The following is a 25,208-nucleotide window of genomic DNA, read 5'->3' as shown; positions in this document are numbered from 1 at the left end:
AACTGCCCACATGCTTCTGGATCAGTATATATGTGGACATCTGTGGTATGTTAGACTTTCAGATAGTCAAGCTGAGGCTACGTTTAGCATGCTGATATTGCCATATGTGCCTGTGAGTACTCCACAGTTACACATGGGAGACTGCAAACAGTGCTACCTGTAGGCACATGCAAGTAGACCATAAGGAGGGAACCAGGGCATCATTACCAACATACTGTTACTGTGGTTACCATGACACATACTGTGAACATATCGCAATGTATGCTAAACCTGTACTACATGGTATGTCTGGTGCGTGTCAACAGTACACAACTAATGTAATATACATGTCTCTCACTATTCTCACACAACTATTGTAATATACACTTCTCTCACTATTCTTATACAACTAATGTAAATTACACTTCTCACTATTCTGTTCACCCTGTGCATCAGACCATTTGAGCATGTCCCTGCACCGATGATGTGGATGACAGGGATGTGGCACAGGCTTCATCATATGCACAGGGTGATAATGTTTGCCAGGGGCATAGGCTGCACCAATGGATGACATTATGTGTGCGGGTAAAGGCCAGTGATATGATTGGACATGTCTGTTCAGTATGCATGTGGTTGTTGTTGTGCCCTACAGATGTCTTTGCTGTTTGCGTGTATGTGTGCACACAGTTCTGCCCTTTGTGAGATCTACACGGGGTATGATTGACAGCTCCAGATTGTACGGACCAGGTTGTACAGCTCACTGTGTCCGGCCACGGCCACGTGACCTGTGCCTGCCAGGGGTTGCACGGGCACTACGAGGCGGAAGTACAGATTGGCTACTGTCCAACGACACATGTCCACTGGAACCGTGTCCCCACTGGGAACATCCAGGGCCACGTCCACGTGGCCTGCTGTGTCCTGGTGTGGACAGCGCAGCACCAGCTGCACTGCTACTGCTACCGGCACTATGGGAGCGGGCATGTGAGGTGGCACGCTCACGTTGACCTGCACTAGGTGGTGTGGCTGGTCTATGTCCACATGGCCTACACCTCACTCCTACCAGATGTTCCAGCACAGACAGCTCACGCTCACGGATTGCCATGCCATGTTCAAGGATTCCAACCATGTCACACAATCGCCTGTCAAGAACATCATCAATCTGCTGTTGAGCATTTGCCAATGCCTGGATGTTGTTATTTAGGGTATGGATAGCAGCCCTCTGCAGCCTCTGCCCTTCCCTGGTGTACCGTTCAGCATGTGCCTGTGCAGCCATTACAGTCTGGAACATGCGTCTGGTGATACCAGCTGCTGCACTCTGTCCTGCAGGTGCATGTCTGCCAGAGGTCCTCCTACGAGCAGCACCGGCCACATGCCTGTGTGGCACATCTGCAGTCATTACACTGACACCATGGTGTGTAGACACACCTTCTGTAGCCACCACACATTCCTGTTCCACGCTAACAGACGCTGACTGTCCTTCCTCTATGGCCACTGGTGATGTGGTATGTGTTGGCAGCAGAACTGTGTGCGGGGAAGAGGGGGACATAGCTGGGATGGCAACCGTTGGCACAGGTTCAGCCCCTGACAACCCTGCCTGTACCTCATGCATATATTCATCACTGCTAGTATCTGTGGGGACACTAACATCAGATGGACCGCAGGAGGATATTGCACCTACATCACCTGTGAATGCAAAGAAAGACTTTAAATTACAATAGACACAGACACACACACACACAGACACACACACACACAGACACACACAGACACACCATGCATGTGATTTGACAAATGGCATGCAGCATGGCTGTGGTACAGCAGAGGGCATGCAGCTCGGACATTAATAGTGTTGGTAAGCATACCTCCCTGGGGTACACACTACAGCAAGCAGGTGTCATATCAGTAGCCATGCAGTTCACACAGTCATGGTAGTATACATGCATCCCCGTGATACACCATGTGGACCAGAACAGGATCACAGTACACATGGCTGATGTGACCTTGACATGTACTCGGCTGATGTGTGCATTAACATGCATACATGTCTGACACAATGGTGTCCTGACATATGTGCAGCATCATAATGGGCATCACAGTGTGGTGTTGTTTGTATGCCCTACAGATAGACTGCATGTTTAGCAAATGTGCATGAGCATGGAAGGGTAGTGTGAGCCATCTACATTGCTATACAGTGTGAAATACAGACACTGTGCCAGTGCATGGCATCTTGAGGCATCTATATTGCTGTACAATGCATAATATGTACACATTGCATAGCCATAACTGCATGCATACCCATGACATAACTGTGGATTGTGACCCACGATGCTGAGGTGTATACACACCAAACCATGCTGTGTCAAGTGACAGGTCACTGGAGGCCTACAGCTGACACCCTTGCACAACAACTACAGGGTCTTAGCTGCCTGACAACCATGTCCACACATAGCGGACATGTCAATTCACCATTTCCCACATGACATTGGTGTACCACACACACACGAGGTGCACAGCTAATGGTGATGTCCTACAGCAGCAAGGGAAATGTACAGTATCTGTGGCCTGATGTGGTGTCAATGTCTGTGGAAGCTGTACAGGTGACTACTGTCATGCTATGACACAGTCGTGATGTGCAACTGATCTTCTATGGTAGACTTCAGTGACACCTCCACTAGCTGTGCACAGGCTGTTAGGATGTCCACTGTATCACTTCAACTGTATAATCAGTCAACTAAGGCTATAGATGGACCATGTGTGGACAATGTGCAACAGGGTGTATACACATCACATCTACTGTATGGCTACGTGTCTCTGCCCATCCCCCATGGCCATGTGTGCACATGTGTTGGCCAAGTGTGATGGCCATCTATCTCACATGTCTGTGTTGTCCCATATGACATACACCCATAGATATCAGATATGTCACCATCCACAGGGCTATACAGACAATGGGTTGTATGTTTGGTATGTGGGGTAAGGGTCGTGGGATAGTGTGACAATATTGCAGCCAGAACACTACATGTCTGGGACATGTCAGATGGCACATCACAATGGTGCACCCAATGCAGGGGCATACAACACAATGGTGACACCTGTGGGCTGCCCATATCACAGCTCACTGTGTGGTACTGTTTGCGTACCACACATGTTGTTCCAATGCATACTACATATGCCTCCATTGTAGAACACCTCCACCGTTGTATGCACAGCTGACCACACATGTAGCATTGACAAATACTGTGGTTTCAAGTTGGTCTATCATTATGTTTGTATATATTGCACATGGGTGTCCTGTGTGAATGATGGGTGCTGCGACCTGTATATCATGACTGGAACAAACATCAAGTGTGCAAGTGTTAACTGGCCACATGGCAAATAGATCTATGCTTTAACATGCCTGATACTGATGACAGTCTTACCTGCAATGGACTCATGTCTGTGCGGCATGCCAGAGGTACCTGTATAGGGGTGACACAGCAGTATGAACATTATTCATGACTGTATGACAGCCAAAGGGTGCACTGTGCATGTTAACACATTTGCCTTTATAATAGCATATAGTATGCACATGTGTGCAAACACAGGGTAGCATACTGTAGTATGCAGCTTGTGTGTCCACATACCTTGTATATGTTACTTTACATAATGTACAGTGACACATGCAACTAAATGGGATATAATAGCCATATGTGCAGTACTGACTTACCAGGCAACTCCAGGCTCATTGGTTGGGAGACACCCACAACCACGATGGCAGCTACAGTTTCTGGATGCTGTTCTGAGGGTGTCCCCAGACTGGCCAGTAGCTCCTCAGTGTGTGTGAGTGGGGGCTGGATTGGTGGCCCACCACCTGTTCCACCTTGTTCCCTGGCAATTGCAGTGGCACGCTGTTTTGCATGTCATATCAAGTCCGTGCAGTGTCTGCGCACCTGCTGGTAGGTGCGGTTATGGCCACCCACATTGTTCACCCTCCTGCAAAGATCCTGCCACGGTCGTCCCGCTGCTGGGCATGCTGTAGCACATGGCTGAATAACACCTCGTAGTTCTCATGGAGTTACGGGATGAGTACATCATCCTCCTGGCGGCTGTACGCCGGAAGGCGTGTACGAGGCATTATCTGTAAGACATAATGATGGTGACAGGTCACAGTTTCAGAGATGTACAGACATACTGCTGCACATACATTTCTATGACATCTAGTACATCTGCACAGTTATCTTTGCAAATCATCATGACACGACCAAGACTGACGTGTTTGTGTCACACACATGTAACACCCATTGTGCATTGGATATCATCACCAGATATGTGTGTCACCTCATTACAGTGTTCATACTCCATGTGAATGATGTCTTGATGTGGGCATGTCTATTTGCCTGCACTGGTGTTCTTACCTATCTGCACATGCCTGGATGTGTCCACAGTAATGCTGTTGACCTTGATGCTGTGTATATGTCACATATCAACACAGACACAGCCTTAATGGACTTGAGCAGTGACAATGCACACATACGCATGGAAACCTGTACATGCATGTGTTTTGCCATATACATCTACACAGCACTGTACAGCTGTTCAACATCCTGCCACGGATCGCCTGTGTTGCACATGTGGTAGACATCGGACGTCATTCTCAGGGATGCTTATGAACCATAGCATGTATGGGCAAGGTGTCCTAGCTGTGACAGACAGCCATTATGTCACCGCGAGGTGCATCAGTGCCACATTACTGATCCAGACAGTTGATACTACATCTACCATGCGGCCATCACACCATGTATGACTGGGATGACATGTGCAGCTTTGATGGACAGGGTTGCATGGTTTGGCGGGAGTATGTCACATGTATGGCACAGGGATCTGTCCAGCATGTGGCAATCCTAGTATTCGGACGGTGGATGTCCATGACATGTATCTTACAGATCAGGATATGGACATGTAGCATGTCCATCATCATGGTGTAGCAGATGTCTTTATGCAAGGTAGACAGCATGCTGCATAGTGGAGGTGTGGATTGTGAAGGCTGGTATCGCCCATACAGACATGGCCATTACCCCTTAAAGGTGATATGTGATCCAATATTGGTCACCCCAGTGCTGTATATGCCTGTCCAATGATCTCCGTGCTCATGGATGGCACCCTGTCATGACATGGCTACCTCGTATGACTACCTACGGGGCCTGGAGATGTCACCAAGTCAGGGAGGTGTACTGCACAGCACCATCCCTTACACAGTGTCCATAATGATGACCACAGCCTAGGTGGTAGTTAATGTGTACAGGGATGTTCACCTAGTGGTGACAATGCTGATATCATCCATCAGAATGTGCACATATGTCACACACCTCACCCACTCAGCCCATTACGTATGTTGTTCACAACACTGACACAGCTATTCCTCATAGGTCATGGCCATTCACATCCTTACATACACAGATGCCTAACATTTGTCTGTGTGGTATGGGCTACAATGAGGGTGGAGTACAATACATTAACCCTGTTCTACTGTAGCTGGCACTGGTGTGATATGCACATGTCACTGTGGCACCATTTTTAGTTGTGAGTCTGTCAACAGGCCACTGGTAGAACACTCCTGTGACATACAAAGGTATTTGTAATCAAACATCTGTACTGCTAACATCTACAGTGATAATGGTTCATGGACATGCACACCATACTCAGCAGGGTTATATTGTGGTGCCACACATTATGACTGTCGTCACCACTTGTGGGTTGATATTATCCAACACCCTATCTGTATTTTATGGTCATGCTAGGTACTTGTACAGAACTTGTGAGCATGTCATGAGCTACTGATTAATATAGCACCCATTCTACACCATTTACCACAGGTACACTGGCTGTGCTACGATTTCCAGCTTGCTTATGGTACAAAAACTGTTGTACACATGTAACTCACATATCCTGTGAGACATGGTTGTATATAAAGGCATGTCCAACTGTCACGTACCACTGCTATTGCCTGTCTATAAGATGGATATGTCATACATGTGGCAATGGAGCAATTGTCTCATGTACACATTCAATGCACACCTCCCGACATACCACACTACAGACTGTAAGGGATGCACTTATGCAGCCCTGCTGGGGGTAATGCTGTCACCAACGCTGACTGCACCTGACAGTCATGTGGGGATGTGTAACATTCGCAACACACCACACTCATCACATAGTCTCACATGATCTCCACCACAGGGCACACATACAAGGACAACGTGTGCAGTACCTCTCCATACTCTGTGTAGGCACCAGAGGAAGCCCCCATATGGAACACATCACCAACTTATAGCACACAGACTCCTGTGTGCCCATCACATACAGCCAATAGTGTGTTATAACATACACAGCACACCAGTCATAGGTGACTCTGTAGGCGGTCACACTGCAGTTCCACACAGCAGGCTACACAAGGCGATAGTCGCTTACATCTTGCTGTCGGGTAACTGGTTCTGCAACATGACCTATGCACCCATGCCACACCTCACCAGGTACGCTTTGACTTGTCATTCTCCATGTTAGTGTGACTGCCCTGAGATGCCACTTCACAGACTACATATGTAGGGACATGCAATAGCTCACCAGTCTTGTAGCCCTGAAGGTGTGGGCCAAGCCCTGGGGAGCATTATGCATTCATCCAGACCCGCTACCACTGTACAATGCTTGACTGTGTCACTTCAGCAGTTGCCTATGCTTCTGCTGTCATTCCACAGGCATCTGGTATCTGTCTGCTTTGACTGACCTGGTCAAACACAATGCTTTGGTACAGATGACCTGCACCTGTCAGCCTTGGGAGTACAGCTCACATGCAATGCTCTTGCTGCTTCTATACTGCCTGTCTTGCACAGTTTCCAATAACAGTCACCGGCAGAACAGGAACTGGCAAGCACGACATGGGGTCATGTGACACAATGCTTGCATCTTCCTCTGTGATGCACGCAGGCAAGGCACACCTTAGAATGCACCACTCCAATATCTCTGCAGTGACTGGGACCTGCCTCTCGTCTCTGCAGAGCACACCTGCAATGACAGGTTATAGACAGTCCATACCTTTCAGGCACATACCTGGACTGGCACACCCACAGCTGAGGTGTTCCCACATCCCACTATGTTGTACACACATCCTGGCTAGTTACTTAGCACAATGCATCAGAGGTGCTCCACATGCAACTAACTGTGTCCGGAACCACTATACACATTGTAACAAGCTACAGATTCCACTACATACCCCACGGTTACCAGACCTCATTTGTTGGTGTACTGGACAGTAGGGCTCAGACAGCTACTACTGATGTGTGACTGACAGTAACTCACACTTAACTGGGATAGCCACTCATGTACTGACACATCCATGAGTCATAACCTCCACTCGGCTGGATAAACCCATACACACCACCTCCAAGACCAACATTAACCTTGACATGAACACTACCAACATGTGACTGGTGTTCCACACCTGTGGTCATCCCCTCATTGGCGGATTCCGAACATATGCTAATCAAACTTGTTAGCCACATCCCGGCACCACACCCTTCATGGCATCCACAGTACATGAGTACTACAACACCTACTACAGATGACTTATGACAGCGGTTGTTAATGTCATGACACCCGTGCAGATGGACATTGCACATACAAATGCTGCAACACACCCCAGTGCACTTCAGTAGCACGTACACAACTGCATGGATCATGCTATGCCACACAGAGCCATGATGGTACACACCAGATAACAGACGCCACTCCGGTGGTCAAGTTCCATGGACATAATGTACAACAACAGGTGGCAGCTGTTGCACAGTGGTGTACAATTCCATGGGTGGGGTAGCTCACTGGTCAGCCTCGGTAGGGCCACGGGATCCCTCATCACATACTCCATGACTAGCTACATAAACATTACTGCAACACATTCCAGGGTGTACCACAAGGCATTATGGTGGTATGTCAGTAGTCACTGGCAATACCCACATCTGCTGTCACATACAACAGTCACTCAGGAACATTACAGACCCAGGTGATGTTGGCAACATGCTGGTGGATGGATTCAATGCTAACATTACATCCTCTCACTCACTACAGGCCACAATCCATGCAGGAACATTGCGGTGTCCCTGCGGTCACACCTACACAGTACTAACCTGCACTCTATATGTCCTGGGACACTGGACCCATGTCACCTTCCTAAGTCCCAGGCCATGATGTACACAAACCTCTGAATGACATGTCTCCCCACTAGGCCACCATATTCAGTAATAGCCTTGTATCAGACATTGTGGCCCCTGAAGGGCACACATCAACATTCATCACACTCCACACAGGTGGCACCACAGTGCACGAGTGGGACTGTAGTCCTACACACCTGACTGAACTGTTCTGCATGGCTATGGGGCACATCATCAAGGACGTCATTCACAGAGACATTTTTGGGCTCTGGTCCTTTGATGCCACCCGGGTTGGACTTGTTAGGGCCAGAGCATGGCCCCTACATCTGGTGGACTCCTTTCATACAGTTACCAGGGTAGTTGATGATGGTGTGGGAGTCCACACATCCTACATTGTCCTCTCATTGCCTCTCAGCACCGTTCTCCATTCTGGTATTGACAACATACACATCCACCTGCACATCATACCCTATGTCTCAGGATGTTATGCAACGTGGCTCATGGACAGGACACACAATGAGGGTAGCATAACATAGTACCTACTGCATTTCAGTTACATTTGGCATACCACAGTCCTCAGTCATAGGGCCCTCATGTTCAGTATATGCTTCCCTGAGGTACAGGCTAGCACAGAGGGACTTTCCTGCCTAGCTTTACAACCCCTGCATACAAAGTGCCATGATTGATCCACCAGCTGATACTGACTCCATCCATACGGGTGTCACTGTGACAGATACCTGATATGAATATCATGGCCTCAAGCTGCATGACACAAGGTCCATGGACATCACCTTTGCATTACACCATTCACCCACTATCACATAGGTGGAAGTCCCCTACATATGTGTCACATTGTACATGTTTGTAGTACACAAGTATGTCACACCCACTACTGTGATTACCATATAGCCACTGTGGCGTGGACATCCTTCTACATGGCCACACTTATCTGTACTGGGTGTGTAGCTGCTACATTGCCACCCATTGTTCCTCTGAAGTCAAGACTTCTACACACATTCAAGGGTATACCATCCCATTTAGGGTGTACCTTTCACAACTGCTACAGCTTTACATACCACAACATTAACATGCCATGAAGTTTATTGAGCTCTGACAGCTAAGGTATGTGGCTGAACTACAGACACCACGTCTGTACACATTTGCATACTACATACTCAGGGGTGACCTCTGCTGAACAGACAGGGCCCATGTCTACAACAATATTAATGGATATACTCCACATACGCAACATACGCAAATGCCACTGTGAGCAACTTGCTCATGGATATGTGCACACACGCAACAATGAGTGGGATGAGCTTGAGGGTTATATTCCCAAACCGGACACTCACCATGCTTTGGAACATAACTCCTATGTACATCACGCAGGGACACTCAGTAGCACTGTTCATGTGATACCTCCCTTGGTGTTTGGGACACACATGTACACCAGGGATCACTGCAGTGGATATACTGTGCAGAGGTACAGGTAACACATGGGTCTGCTGATCACAGGACACTACCCTAGAGAGGTGCCACTGGTGTGACCACTGTGGTTGTGCTTACACATGGACTTACCAGACTGCATAGTACCCCACTATGAACCTGTGAAGCTATTACATGTCCTTTGTGCATGGTTACTTGGTAGCCCTTCCATTTAGATTAGCTATCATGCTATTACAATGTCCCATGCCTACAAGCCATATGTATCCTGTTATTGTGCATGCTAATAGACGATACCTGTGGTATGCATGATATGCCTGTTATGCTGTGTAGAATATCTGACATATCTACCTACAATACTATACATTACACATATTTTACATAGTATCCCATAATGCAAAGCATACTTGCACAGCAGGATCACCTTTGACATGTCATTGTCGTTATATGCCCATACACATGCCTACTGTGACAGTATATCAACATATACTATCCCTGGCTATGGCACGTACTTGTTGGACATACCCTACCACTAACGGCAGGTTGTATGTAATTGTTCTGTTTAAAGCCCTCATGTAGCATCCCTTGTGGTGTCTGTGATGTGTACCTTGTGGCCCACAGCTGGATGCACAGTTTCTACAAGCTTAAGTATGCTCAGCAAGACATCACTACATAAATACCTTTTCCCATGTTATGCATTGCGGACACTTTTAATTAATGCAAAACGAGCTATACATACAGTAAATAATTAATACAACACATGCTATACATATACTTACATACCGAGTGTTCTACATACCTTGTTATCGTTACGTACTTTCGTCTCTATCTCTCTCACACTGCTTACAAGGGTATTTTGTATGAGCATACGGTTTGAATGTCTGGCAAGTCTTCCTTATATATGTTGATACCTGTAACATGTGGTTTCCTGCCGCCTATTGTTGAGTGTGAGTGACTAATTACTTGCATATCAGTTTTGCAGCTACTACATTCTCCAATTACATGGCAACAGTGGGGTATAATTGACTTCTCCACTTGGGCATTGGCCATTTGCCCTAACTTTGGGGAGACGGCCTGTATTGCGTTTTGTTATGTGTAATTGCAACTGCTATGCATAGAGACAAGTATACTTTGGATTCATGTCCCCCGTGGATTGTGTGTGACAGCTAGAGTATGTGATTCAACATGTGGGTGTACCTGTCATCCCAACGTCTGTTAACGGACTATTGCGAACAAAACCTGTAACATCGCCGTTTGTTCCATTATACAATGACTGCAATTTTGCATGGCGCCTTTAATTGTGTCTCTCACAAGGTATGTCAATGGTTCTGCAGTTGTAATTGACTGACTGGATGTTTGTGCTGTTATTACAGTCTGTATTGCTATAGTTTCTAGTTTGGGAGATGTCGGTGGGTGTACGTACCATATACAGGTTTGTGGACCTTGCATTTCTACATATTCCATATATATGTGTGTGGGCTCTGTCCCTTATTAAAGAGCTATCAGTTAGTAGACTTATGTTACGGGATTGTACATTGGGCCATTGTTAATTGGTTTCTATATAGTATGCAGGTGAGGTTGATACTTTCATACCTCCGGAATTGCAGCGATATGTAAAGGGATATGTCTACATGACAGCTAGCCTGTGTATGTCTGTCCCAGATATTTGCAGTCATTGCGGTTGTATTGGTAACAGAACCTGTTTGCCATGAGTTGACACCTTTTCATATGGCCATTGTTGGACAATTCTGGGACACACAGCGGTGTTTACAGGCCAACACATAGCCATGGTCAGTACACAGGATAGCACATACTTTTATCCTCAATACATACCTATTGTTGTTGGACTTTGGCTACTTATCATATTGCATGTAACATTCACGTTTCTTACATACAGGCATAACTATTTAATGCAACTATTACATTATGTGTGGGACATATTAATATCCTACGATCTTGGACATTTGCCCTTTGTAATGTTTTATGTTGGGACACACCTGCCCAGGGAGGGGCTGTCCCTCCCAATGTGGGACAGGTGGTGACTGTATGCCTATGGATAGCTATACCCACACCTACCTTAATCATCTACCTCCGAGTTGGCACTAGCAGACACATGATGCGAACACACACAGACATTACAGTCACACGGGGATGCACATGGCACCCTCAACACACACATACACAGACTACGGCACTCACACACACAGTTGAACACAGTACCTACATGGACCGCAACACCGGCAGCGGTACTGAATTATCCATTCATATCATCATACTATTACTCGCGGTTCCACTGTTCTCTTTCGGTCTTTCAGCCTCGTGGTTACGCATGTCGGTATGTTACACATTCCATAGTTGGCGGTATCCTAAGTATTTGTACCTCCAAGGTATTATGACTGTCGCTGACCTATCTATATATATTTGCAGATATCGCTGAATCCATATATATCAACATATATCACTCTATCGCCCTTTCTATCTGTATTATATATATATGTATATATGTATATATATGTATATATATATATATATATATATATATATATATATATATATATATATATATATATATGTATCTGACGGGGAAAGTGACAGGCAAGCTACATCTTTCATTGTGTACTTGTTGGTGTATACTGTTTCGTGGACTCCATACATTTGTGTCTGTACCTGTCACATTACACACCTGGCATAGGTTAGGGTTGCCAGCTGTCCCACTCTGCGAGGGACAGTCCCTCTTTGGGCAGTTGTGTCCTGCAAAATATTTGTAAACATGGCAAATGTCCTGTGATGTTAGAACATACTTATTTCCTATAGTTTATGTAATAATCGCATAATACAGTTATTCTGTATCTGAACCAACAAACAGAATATGTAAGTAAACATTAAAAGAATGAGCTTTTATCTAGGCAAAACAGTGCAGTTCTGCTTTCCGTACTGGCCGGGTGTATGTGTCGGCCTGCAGACATCTGACGTATGTCCCACATTAGTACTTTGAAGAGGTGGCAACCCTACCATGGGTACATCTTGCCTAGCAATAGTGTTAGGTGATTCTATACATGATTGCGTGTTCTACACCTGGCAGTGGTCGTTTTACCCTTCAGAGCAGGCGCTATTAGTACAGGGGTATATAATGCTGGTTTCACCTGTTCTGGACATCATTCACCTTGATCTGCACGATATTCAGAGTAGCTTATCCCTGTTTTGCGCATATCCATATAGTCATAGTTAAACGTCGCTTACCAGCAGTGGGCAATGCATATTCCCGGTTATGTGTGCTAAACATATGGATCTGATGACCTGCATCCGACATGCATTACTCGTGCCTTCGGGATTACGTTACATCCCTTGCAGGACGTGGGACCGGGAACATGCATGATGGTCACTGCATTTAACATATGGCCATCTGGGATATGTACACGTGTTATGTCGTTTTGTACGTGGAGTACAGTACAGCTGTTACTCCATACTGCAATCACATGGGTAACTCAGTTAGTTTACATATTGATGAGTCCAGTTAATGGTATGTCCATGTGATGTTTACCGTATGTGCTCCAGCATTGGGTATGTATATCACAGTGAGCCACACACGATACTGTGCTACACCTTCAAACGACCGTGGGTAGAGCATGCTGGGGTGACGAATACCTGTCATGGGTACACCCCATGCCTTGACACAACATCCATGATTATATTATGTGGAGCCCCTCATTAACGCAGCAGGGACTCCGTGCTGAGTGTCTGCAGAACAGTGCTTAAACACATGTGCTCCCACAATTGCCTCTGTTCCTCTACGCGACAGTTGGTTACTCAATGTTGTGGCAACAGCGGACACTGTTTGCCTCGTTTGGTGTATGGCCTCTGACAATCGGCCATGTACCCACTGACGTACCTGGGTACCTATACACACAGCACCAACATATGCTGATAGGCGCATGTACTGTTCAGGTGTTGACATTCCATGTTCCAATAGCTGTTGAGTGTACAATGTTTGTGGGCTGCCTATGTAGGATTCACACAGTGGGCCACCTATACATTACAATTTACAGGTGGTCGTGCTTGTGTGCCATCCATTTTACTGTGTGTGCAGGTGGAGAGGTGTGTCAGTCCGTAGGGGCCTACACTGTCAGCGTATGTGCTATACGCTCCCTCTTTGCCAAGGCATAGGCATATTGAGCACGTCTCCATCTGTCTACTGGGGCTGGCACAGTGTGTTCATGGTCTGAATCCCTCTGTGCCTGTGATGGCCTTGGCAAATGCGGTGGGCTATGAGGGCCTTCACCATTTTGTCCCTGCTGCAGCTGTTTCCACAGGATCATATTATGTAGCATGGCACATACTATGACGATGTGGGCACATGTGCCTGGAGAGTACTGCAAGGCTCCACCAGATGTGTCCAAGCACCGGAACTGTGATTTCAGCATCCCGAACACAGGCTCTATGATGATTCTGGTTTGTGCGTGTGCCTCATTATGGCATTCTTGCATGGGTGTGTGTGCAGTTCTGATGGGAGTCATCATCCATGGCTCCAGTGCATAGCCAGCATCCCCCACAAGGTGGCCATGTGGGATGTCCCCCCTGACAAATACCTGATACAGCTGTGAGGCATGCCAGATATGGGAGTCATGGTAGCTTCCAGAGCTGCCAGCACACACATCCATGATTATGTCCTGGGGATTGCACATGACCTGGCAGTTGATGGAGTGGCATCCCTTGTGGTTTATGTAGCACCTACCATGCTCACCGGGTGGTGACTTGATTTGTATGTACGTGCAGTCTATCGCACCCAGTACCTCCGGGTAGTGTGCCACACGGTGGAAGTGAGGCGTATTGCTGGCCAACTCTTCCTGAGTTCGGGAGAAGTATATATGCTCATTGGCATGTGGTAACATGGCATCCAGGAACTGGTGTAGTACCCTGGATGCTGATGCCTGTGAGAACCCCATTATATCTCCAGTTGGCCTTTGGAAGGTACTTGTGGCTAGTATTCACATGTTTACACATACCTTCGTGTCCACTGGGATGGGTTCCCCTCTGTTATTTCTGGTTCTCAGGCGTGGCTGGCACAGCTCCACTATTTGCTGTAAGATGTCCCTGTCCACCCTGTAACGCTCTACTATCTCCAGATCATGTAGTCCCTGGTAGGTTACCCTTGGTCTGAACACTCTTCTCCTCCTCCGGGGCCTGCGGTGGTTGTCGGCATCATCCTCCACAACACCGTCAGTCTCTAACACATGCTGATGAATCACAGCTACGGCAGCTCCCAACATGTACATTTTAAAAGTTCCCCGTGTGTTTACACCTATGGTGCAGTGTTTGGGAATTCACAGGTGTGTGTAGAGTGCTTTCACACTTTATACTATTGTGCTGTGAACACCGATGATGTCATAGGGTGTGTATGTACGATCATAGCTACAGAATATCTTATGTGTTTTACTACTGGAAATACTATTGTGGTGTCTTTGGTGTTGAGTTACATTTGGCTGCCGTGGATTACCTCTTGACCTTCCCTTTACATTTCTGCATGTTACACCTACCATTTTCTGGCATGCATACGGCAGCCTGCTTTAATTTGTACTTTCATAGACCTGGCGTATCTTGCGTAATGTGTGTTATTGCCAGTCTACTGTCGGTTTGCTTTGCTCTGCTATGACAGATCTCCTATCTTTGCAATCCAATGCCTCCCCTCCTTTCTTTGCATTCCAATGCCTCCCCTATCCTGTTTTGCAGGTTTCTACGAGCAGACTTGACAGCTGCCGTCGATTGGCCACCGTGAGTTGATTGGTGTTGATTGCTCATTAGTATGCCAATTACCCTATTTCAGCATTTCCTTCTTTTCTTCCCCTGACCTTCCTGTTTTTGCTATTGTTCGCGCCACGTGCATCCACTTACTGGGTTTCGGGCACGTTTTCATACCTGTACACATGCACTTTTGGGCACCATGTGTGCTCTCAACTAAACGATTGTATACCTTCCTTCCCACCCCTGTCCTGCAGCTTTGCTTAGCAATGGACACACCAAATTTGCATTGCTCCAATGTGCTTACTGCTACGGTGGCATACCCCTCTGCTGATGTCATATATCTCCTCTGAGCCACTCCTCGGTGTTATAGCGCTGCGCCATATGGTTCAACCTTCATCCGGCGAGACATTTGCGATTCAGTATTATCTGCCTCATTTGCATGGCATTGACTACTAATTCATAGTTACCGCGCCAAACACTGTTGCAGGCCCTTAGCAACCCTTGCACCTTGGTTGTGGTGTTCCATGCCTACCATTGTGTATTATGGTGTACACCTGATTTGTATTACATTGCGATTTTATGACATTTTTATATATTTTCTTTATATTCCAGTTTGCACACACATGCCCTGCGGTTGTACTTTGCATTACTGTGGACATGACATTGAAGTTGTTTTTTAGGTGCTGTGCATCCTTTCTTATGCCATTGGCTGTGTATTTAGCCATTGGCATATGTTAACTTTGTAATACATGAGTCTGGTCCGCTTCCATAGCTCAGATGTTCTGTTTGGAAAAATGTAAACCGTGTTTTTTGGTTTACATTTCCGTGGCCTTACGCTACACCTGCACCACTTCATGGATCGCTATATGCCTTCATTTGCATGGTGCGACACTGCGCATGGGGTCATTAGCATACCTATGCCGAGGGTTGCGCAGTTCTGGCATACGCTGGTAGTGCACGTGGTATTGGCTCGTACCTGAATCGCTTGACGGCCATATTTGGCGTTATTCCGCCTACGCTATGCCTGCGCCTGGAGCAAGCTTCATGAATCCCGGGGTTTGTTGTTTTCTAGGAGCCAAATTTTAGCCATGGCCTAAGCTGTTAAGTAAACAGCTTAATGGGTTAAGGGTAAGGCAGAACAGCAGCGGTGACAGAGAGTCATCCTGGAATATCCCCTTTGAATTTTTATTCCTGGGATAATAATTTGTCTTTTATCATGTCTTAATTGCAAAGTGTTCGGCCATTGTTTCATGATCACTGTAGTGTAGTCAATCAGTGTAAGGTGTAACTTATACATTTTTAAGCACTCTTTTATAAATGAATGTGGGATGCTATCAAATGCTTTTTTGTAGTCAATCCATGCCATAGTTAGATTCGTTCCCTTTTTACAGTCCTCCACCATGACTTTATTTAAAAATAAATGATCCCTTGTTCCCTATGACTTGCTTTTATTGGCATTTTGTTCTTCTGCCGTAATAGAGTTTTCTTCTAAATGACTATATACTCTGTCAGCATCAATTCCCGTGTATAGTTTATACATTGTTGGAAGGCAAGTTATTGGTCTATAATTTTGGGGGTAGCTTGCAGGTTCACTCTTAAGCAGGAGCAGTGTTTTACTTGCTGTTAGCCAGATTGCTGTCTGTTCAGGGTGCACATGTAAATAGTTCTGACTCATGGCTAGGTCTTCATGCAAATATGTTAATACTTTTAACCAAAAGTTAGGTACTGCATCTGGGCCTGGGGTTTTCCAGTTGGAAGCTTTTCTTAACTTTATTTCAATCTCTCTGGCTGTTACTTCATCCCATTTCATATCCTGTACCTTTAAATGTCTTATTATTTCTTTTACTTCTGTTATCCATTTTGCATATTTGTTGTGTTTTACAGCATCTTCATAGATACTTCTCCAAAATGCATCTATTTCTTCTTTTTTGGTGGTCTTTCAATTTCATTTACCTTGTTTCCCAATTTTCTATAAAACGTTTCTGGGCTATCACTAAATTGCTTATTTTGTACTTTTCCTTTATATTTATCTGTGTGTCTTCTAATTTTTATCCATTTTGCATATCTGTTGTGTTTTACAGCATTTTCATAGATACTTCTCCAAAATGCATCTATTTCTTCTTTTTTGGTGGTCTTTCAATTTTGTTTACCTTGTTTCCCAATTTTCTATAAAACTTTTCTGGGCTATCACTAAATTGCTTATTTTTTACTTTTCCTTTATATTTATCTGTGTATCTTCTAATTTTTTATCTGCCTGTGCTGAAATTTTTAATTTGTTATTTGTGATCGCTCATGATAGATCCAGGTCTGTTCTAATACTGTGTACTGCTTTTATCACATCTATCTTTATAGTATTTTTGTTGATCTCTTCCCTCTTCTATAGTCTTCTAACAGTGACACTTCTTGTCATAATTGCTTTATATTTTTCTCTATTTGATACTTCCATGATGGTATTCAAATTCTCCTCTTCCTTTGCCTCACTACCCTGTGCTCTTGTGGTAGAATTTTATCAGTTATTAATTTAGCCACACGGTAACATATCCTGTTCACTTCTATTATATCACATGGATCTCTATGGGCAGTCTTAATTACTATGTTCATTTGTTTTATCAGATTTCTGACTTTTGGGGTTTTATTAACCTTCTGCAGTCTATTTATGTTATTGATTTTAATATATCTATCCACGTCTATTAAATAAAGCTACTCTTCTCTTAGTTCATTTTATTTCAGACTGAAGGCACATTTTTTGTTTTCCTTTTCCTGCAGGCATTCTATAGAAAGTTCTACAGCATCTTTCTGTGGCACCCTCTCTTCAGTTTCATCCTGTGCCATCCATTACTCTGTCATATGGGAACTCACTGGCCTATCACTCCTCAACATTGACTGCATCAGAGTTTCCACAATCTCCTGTTCTTTCCCTTGATGTCTAGCTTCAAGTGAACTTTTATACTGGTTTCCTGTGGAAGGCTCTAAAATATCTTGATATGGCACCTGACCAATTATTTCCTGTTCCACTTATTTCCCCTTAATTTGGATATTCATTGCTCTATCCTTTTGTGGTTCCTTTTTGCATTAGGATTTCTACACTGAATTTTTCACTTTGCAGGTGCTCCATAGCCTCAATTTCTATTTCTTTAACTTCTCCATTTCTGATCTCCTTTTCTATTTTTCCTCTTTGTCTTCTTATTTTTTGTGTTGTAAGGATTTCCATATCTGGATTCCTTTGCCTGTATTTCTCTTCAAATATCTTTGGTGCTGTTATTTTTGTAATAGTTAGCTTTGCTTTCTCCTTTGTATAAATATTGCACCATATTAAATCTTTTTTTCTTTCCCATGTCCATATTTCTTCTTCAGATCTCTCTTGATCTTCTTGCTTCTCCTTACTTTGGAGACTCACTCCATCATGTTGTGATGTAGTCTATGTTAGACTTTCTACATTAAATCCTTTACTTCAAAGACACCTCATAACCTCAACTTCTATTTCTTTAACTTCTGCTTTACTAATCCTCCTGTCCACATTCCATCTTTGTGTTATTATTTTTTTTGTGAAATTTTCCATATCTGGATGCCTTTGCCTATATTTCTCTTTGAATATTGTTGTGGCTGCATTCCCTATATTAATTAACTTGGCCTTTTCCTTTGCATAAATATTGCACCATAAAAAATTTCTCTTTCTTTCCCATGTCCATATTTCTTTTTCATACTTTTCAAAAATGTCTAGGTTTTGTTGTTTACATTTTCATACTTCCTCATATGCTTCTTTTAACAAACAGATCAATGTTTCTTGATCTATATACTGTTTTTCCAAAATCGGTTGTATTAATGAACACAATTTTTTATTTGAAACTCCTAGCAGTTTTTCCAGTGAAAGTATTTTTCTTTCCTCTAATTTATAGGTTCATAGATTAGAACTAAGCTAACTGCCCTTGTGAGCCATTTTAAGCCTAGCCATTTATCCATTGTGAGACTCAAACCCTGCACCTTGTGTTTGTAAGGCAAACACCTTCACCATTAGGCCACCATCCCTAACCCAAAAATAAACAGCCTTTGCAGGTCTTGAACCCAGGACCCTGTACACTATAATCACAGTAATTAACCACTAAGCCAGCAAAGAAGTTTTACCTCTTAATCTCTCTGTATATCAAATTTATCTCTTAATCTCTTTGTATATCCTCTGTCTGGAAATTCTTGGCTTTTTGTGTAACAGTAACAATACATAATCCCCAGGATTCACGAAGCCTCCGTGTAAGAGTTATAACTCTTACACGGAGGCTGCAGTTAAATGGAGTGATGTCAGCATGCTTTGCATATTCATGAGAGCATGCTGAATCACACCTAAGTCTAACACGGTCCATGTAAGACAGTAGGGGCGTGTCTGTAGGCTGAACCTGCAAGCGGACACGCCCCCAGAAGTGTAAAAGTGCCCAAAGTAAACACCCACAACAGAGTCCACGGAAATGTGAATAAACACAACACAACACATGCCCCCACAGACTATGAACATAAAATATATATAAATGAACATGTTATATATTTTTTTTAAATTGTAAAGATGTTTAACCGTGAGTGCGCTCGTTTGCGCGGGTGTGCCCATAGCGCAGCTACAGTTAGCAGTCAGTGGGAAAGCATATAAGAACTAAATATACAAAATAAGCAAAGAAGCAATAGCGTAGTGGTAGAGATGTTGGCTGCAGAGCAGGCATTCATGGTTCGAGCCCCCACAACACCATTTTTTTTTTTTGCAAAATAAGCAGGAAACAAGTCCCTGACAAATATGTACACATAAAACCACAAGTTATGTAAAATGTAATGAAATAGCCCATTTATATTGAAGACATGTGAGGTAACAAAAGAAGAAAAAATGCCAGATATGCCCATAGCTGAGCTACAGTTTAACAGAGTAAGTACATGTGCCCGTAGATGAGCAGTGGTTTAACTGGTGCAAAATGAGTGCCCGTAGCTGAGCAGTGGTTTAACATGCTAAATCTATGTGCCCCTAACTGAGCTAAGCGTAATATGCGTGCCTATGGCCAAATGAGGCTTAAAGCAGCGTACCCACAAACAAGCTAACCGACGGGCAACGTTGAGCAAGCCGTATCAAAACTGCCTTTACACAGACACACCCCTCAGCATGTCTAGACAATCATGAAAAATAAAAAGCAGTGGCCAGGCTCGAACCCAGGATACTATACACCATAGTCAAGGTACAGAACCACTAAGCCATGACAGCAGTACCTGTAAATGCAATAATAGCTAATATATAGGAATGAATACAAACTAGAGCATGACAATGCAGGTTTACTGAAGTTGATACAATTCCAAAATGGCCAATCACAGATATGTGCGAGAAAAAAGGACTATATAAGCCCCATAGGCGGGAATACACAGCATAAACGATTGTAGAACTGACCTGCAGGCAGAATGACAGGAGTAGGAGAGGGTAGTCGCTTTCGAGCACAGAGGTGGGGTGTTGAGGAGTCCAGGTACATGGTCTGGCTCCTAGTCCATAATCATGAGGCCCAACTCATGCAGGGCCAGGTCCTCTGGGGAGCATACAGGGCTGAGGCGTGGGACTGGTTGGCTCATGATCTCACCAGTGCCACAGGGATTCCAAGGACTGGTGAGCAGGTCCGTCACCACCATGCGGACCTGAAGAGACGCAAGCAGGACCAACTGAACCTTTGGATCCAGGAGGCCCAGCAAACACCCAACGCCCCACTACTGAGTAAGTAACATTTAATTATGTATGTAAGAAATTAAACTAGCTGATATTATGGAGATGTGTATTCCAATATTACTTCATTTATATTACAGCTGCAGGTGTCCGTTCTGTGAACCGCAGAGCCTATGGCGATAGGCTGGTGCGGTTGCGCCACCAGGCAGGTCAGTAATCCACTACCAGTAACTGTAAAGAAATATAAAAGTATGACAGTCAGCAAAAGAGTGCAGTGTAGTCAGTAAGGAATAAAATCTGCAAGTAACAGTGTGAAAGTGTATGCAAGTATTGCTTGATTACAAGAGTTTTCAGCCTGTAAGTTTAACCTAAACATGAAACTGTCCGACATATATTCTGAAATAAAATGCCCTGCCTGTAAGAAAATAGTACACAACCTGCAGCAGGCTGAAAAGTATAGCTGCAGAAGATGATGAAATCACATGTGTGAAATATATCCCTGTGGAAATACTGAAACATGACAGAAGTGAGACTGCTGGAAAGGATTGTAATAACTACTGTTAAAACATGTCAGTAAAGCCTAGAAGTACCATCCTGAATAGTAAAATGAAAGCAAGTGAGAGAGTGTGAGAAAGTGCCATGAATCCAGCAATACAGTAGTAATAACCCCTGAATAAAGTATACTGCAGTCAAGACAGAATGAAATGCATGTGAGATTCAAAACCAAACAGCAAAATCTGTTCAAAGTGTTGCTGCATCTGGAATGTGTATCCCAAAATCAGGATATGTTGCTCTCAGTCTGCAATATGCAGATAGGATGTTTGTCTGATATACCAAACATCCACACTTGTCTACAACTATATAAAGCAAATGTAGCCCTGATGTAGCTGAACAAAGCTAGATATGAATGTGTATGAAGAACCATAAAATGTATATTGATGTTGCATTAACAGTCCTATCACCAATTTAAATAGTTATCATATAGGAAACTGTAGTTAGAACAGTAGTGTGTATATAACTGTAGCTATTAGAAATGTACAGCATATGTATTGTTATTCGAAGGTGTTAATATTACTTTGTTCACCCCACCCTATAACCACATATAACTCATTCCACGTGAAAATGGTATGTGCAATCACAATTAACACCCCTGGACGTTTGTCCTGTTGGGTCATATATATTTGCATGTCTGTTGATGCATCTGCCCTGTTCATACATCCACACCTGATGGCCTGTTGCCATCAATTAACCCTGCATGTTGTTGGACTGTGTATTTCTGTTCAAATTATGCATATGTTATGCACACTGTTCAATGGTGTGAATATCTGGGTGTTTGGTTAATGGGAATACTAATGCATGCTGTTACAACTAATTGTGAATGGTATTATATGTCACTAACCCAAACTGTCATGACATAATGCAAAACATAGTACGACAGGGAAGGCGGGTTCCAGCGGACCCACCTCTCCCACCTCAGCTGGCGAGTGCACCTGGCACTAGTGCCGAGTCCGACCCTCCTCCGGTGGCCCTGTGCCACCTGGGGTAGAAGCACTGCAGGATGGGGCTCGCCCCTCTGCAAGTGTGGCCAGAGGAGGACCACCACTCACCCTCCGTGGCGTCCGGACTGTGGTGCGTAGGGAGATTCGGGACTCTGTTCGAGCCCCTATGCCAGCTCGAGGCATGGGTGGCGCAACTAACGGGCATGCCTGTTGCCCGCCTACACAGCCCCAGCACAGCCCCATCCTGGGCAGTGAAGGAACAGTGGCAACTGCCTATGGGTGGGGATATCAGTTCCACTGTTGCCATCTGTGGGCTCATGGGCTCTGGATATCCATACCTCCATCCCGTCAATTGTGTAACCCCCACATGTGTCATACACCGCCCCTGTATGCGTCTTGTTTGTCTTGTCTGTTTACCTACCCAACCTACCTCCCCAGCTGTACCGACTTCCTTCACCTGACATACCACTCTCACCTGAAAAAAAAAAAAGGGCACTCTGTACCCACAAAAAAATTACGCCCCATACATAGCTGCCCATTCCACACATGTCTACTGGACATGGAACCTATCAATTACAATTGGCTGTACAAGTATTATTGTTGTCCTGACACCTCTCTCAGGGGTGGAAGGTTTCAAATGTCACACCAAATTACATACATATGCACAGCTGTTGCTGATGAAGAAATGGGCAGCTATGGGCCTTACCTACATCCCTCCTGCACATCCCAAGCTTGTTTCCCTACTGTCTTACCCTCTTTGTGACCCCTTTTTCACCACTTTCCTGTCTCCCCATTTTCTTTTCTTTCAAAGAAAATAGCGCGGGTGTGCGCAAGAGTAAGCATGTTTAAGCGGTTGTAAGCGGGTGTGCGTGGAGCTAACCGCCAGTGCGCATGCGTGAGCTCCGTGCAAAAAAGTGCTAACCGGGTTACAACTGCTTAAAAGTGCCTTAGTCACTTTGATTGACAGGTCCTGTACTCAGCTCAAAAGCAAAATAAAATCCCACTGTGAGTCCCGAACCCAGGACCTTGGAAACAGTAGTCTGCATGACTTACCACTAAGCCATGACTCTTATACAAGAACATTGTGCTAAAATAAATATATCATGTAATAGTAGGAATGAATGTAAAGGGAATATAGATGTGTAGTACACAAAGCATGCCATTTAGAATTACTATCAAAACTAGTGGAGTTCCATAATAGTAGTGTGTGAACAGAAACAGCCATGCTAGTTGGAAGCTAGTAGGTAATAATGTCACTATAGCACCTTGCAAGACACACACATACTCACAGCAGGATAAGCACTGCCCATACCCCACAACCTCTTACAGCAACACATCTGGACCAAGTAATAAAATATGTGGAGCAAAGGCCCAAAACCAGGGACACATTACAAATAATGTTACAACAAACGCAGACAGTTCAGAGAGTAACAGGGTCTGCACTTTGTGGGATGTTTGGAAGGGTATGCAGTCTGAAACCTGAATGTTTGTCACCATATTCTGACTTGAGCCCAGAGTGACTTGCCAGAAAAAGGTGTGCATGAGATATTGACCAAAATATGAGGCAGAAATGTGGACAACCTGCAAATATCTGTACACATGATGGGTCTGACACCACCATATTTGAATAGTTAAGAGCCTAGACATAGCAACAGTGAATGACTTACAGGGATGCCCCACAGACCCCATGTGAAATGTACAAACAGTAGGCAGAAAGGTGTAACACATGCAATGGTAACTATGGAGTCCTGAAAGTATTCACCACTTGCATGGCAGAAAAAGTGTAGTAATACATATGCTCATGCTAACCCACAGTCACAACTGCAGCATACCAGACATTTTAATGGGTGTACCCCACTGATATGTACCATTCCATGAGGCACATAACAGATGAACCTGAAAGTCTCTGGGGCCTGCTCAGCAGCATACTCAAATACCCTAATAGATGTCAAGGCCCACACCATGGCCAGACCACACTGCATGCTGTAACACCCTAGCAGATATAGCAAGCATTCCAAGGTGTGAATGTACATGGAAAATAGGAAAGCTACAGCAGCACACTACAGTCAAGACACCTAGCAGGCATACAAGTAGTGACTGTAAAGGGCAACTATTGAAGCCTTAGCAACAAAGTGCAAGCAAAAGTGAAAGGAAAGCACACACACACACACACACACACACACACACACACACACACACACACACACACACACACATTAACAGTAGTAGTAGTTGTAGGTGTCAGTGTACATACACAGTTAGTACAGGAAACTGGAGAAATGAATGGAGGAATGTTAATCTACAACACACCTGGAAATATGAGAGAGATACCAACCTTTACACTCACAGAACATTGTCCACAGCATAACAGCATGGTCCCTGCCCTTAAAATCTGAAAGGGCTACGCCTATCTCACATACCTTTTATAGCACTGTTCTGAAATCACAGTGAGAACTGCAATCAGTACACAACTGGCTGCATGCAATTAGCAAATGCTGGCTAACAATTGGTGCAGAGGCCATCACATGGGCATATGCAGATACCTACAAAAGTATGCTGTACTCCCAGTCCACACATGCAATACTTTCATTGCACCCTGAGAAGGACGTGAGAGACAGACAGAGAGAGAGAGAGAGAGACAGAGACAGAGAAAACTGCAATTAAGCAGACACAAACAAATTGTTCAGCAACAGC

This window comes from Protopterus annectens, chromosome 2.part2 (genome assembly GCF_019279795.1).
Source record: "Protopterus annectens isolate FY-2018-M chromosome 2.part2, PAN1.0, whole genome shotgun sequence".
Classification (NCBI taxonomy): domain Eukaryota; kingdom Metazoa; phylum Chordata; order Ceratodontiformes; family Protopteridae; genus Protopterus; species Protopterus annectens.
Note: the sequence above shows the minus strand (reverse complement) of the source record.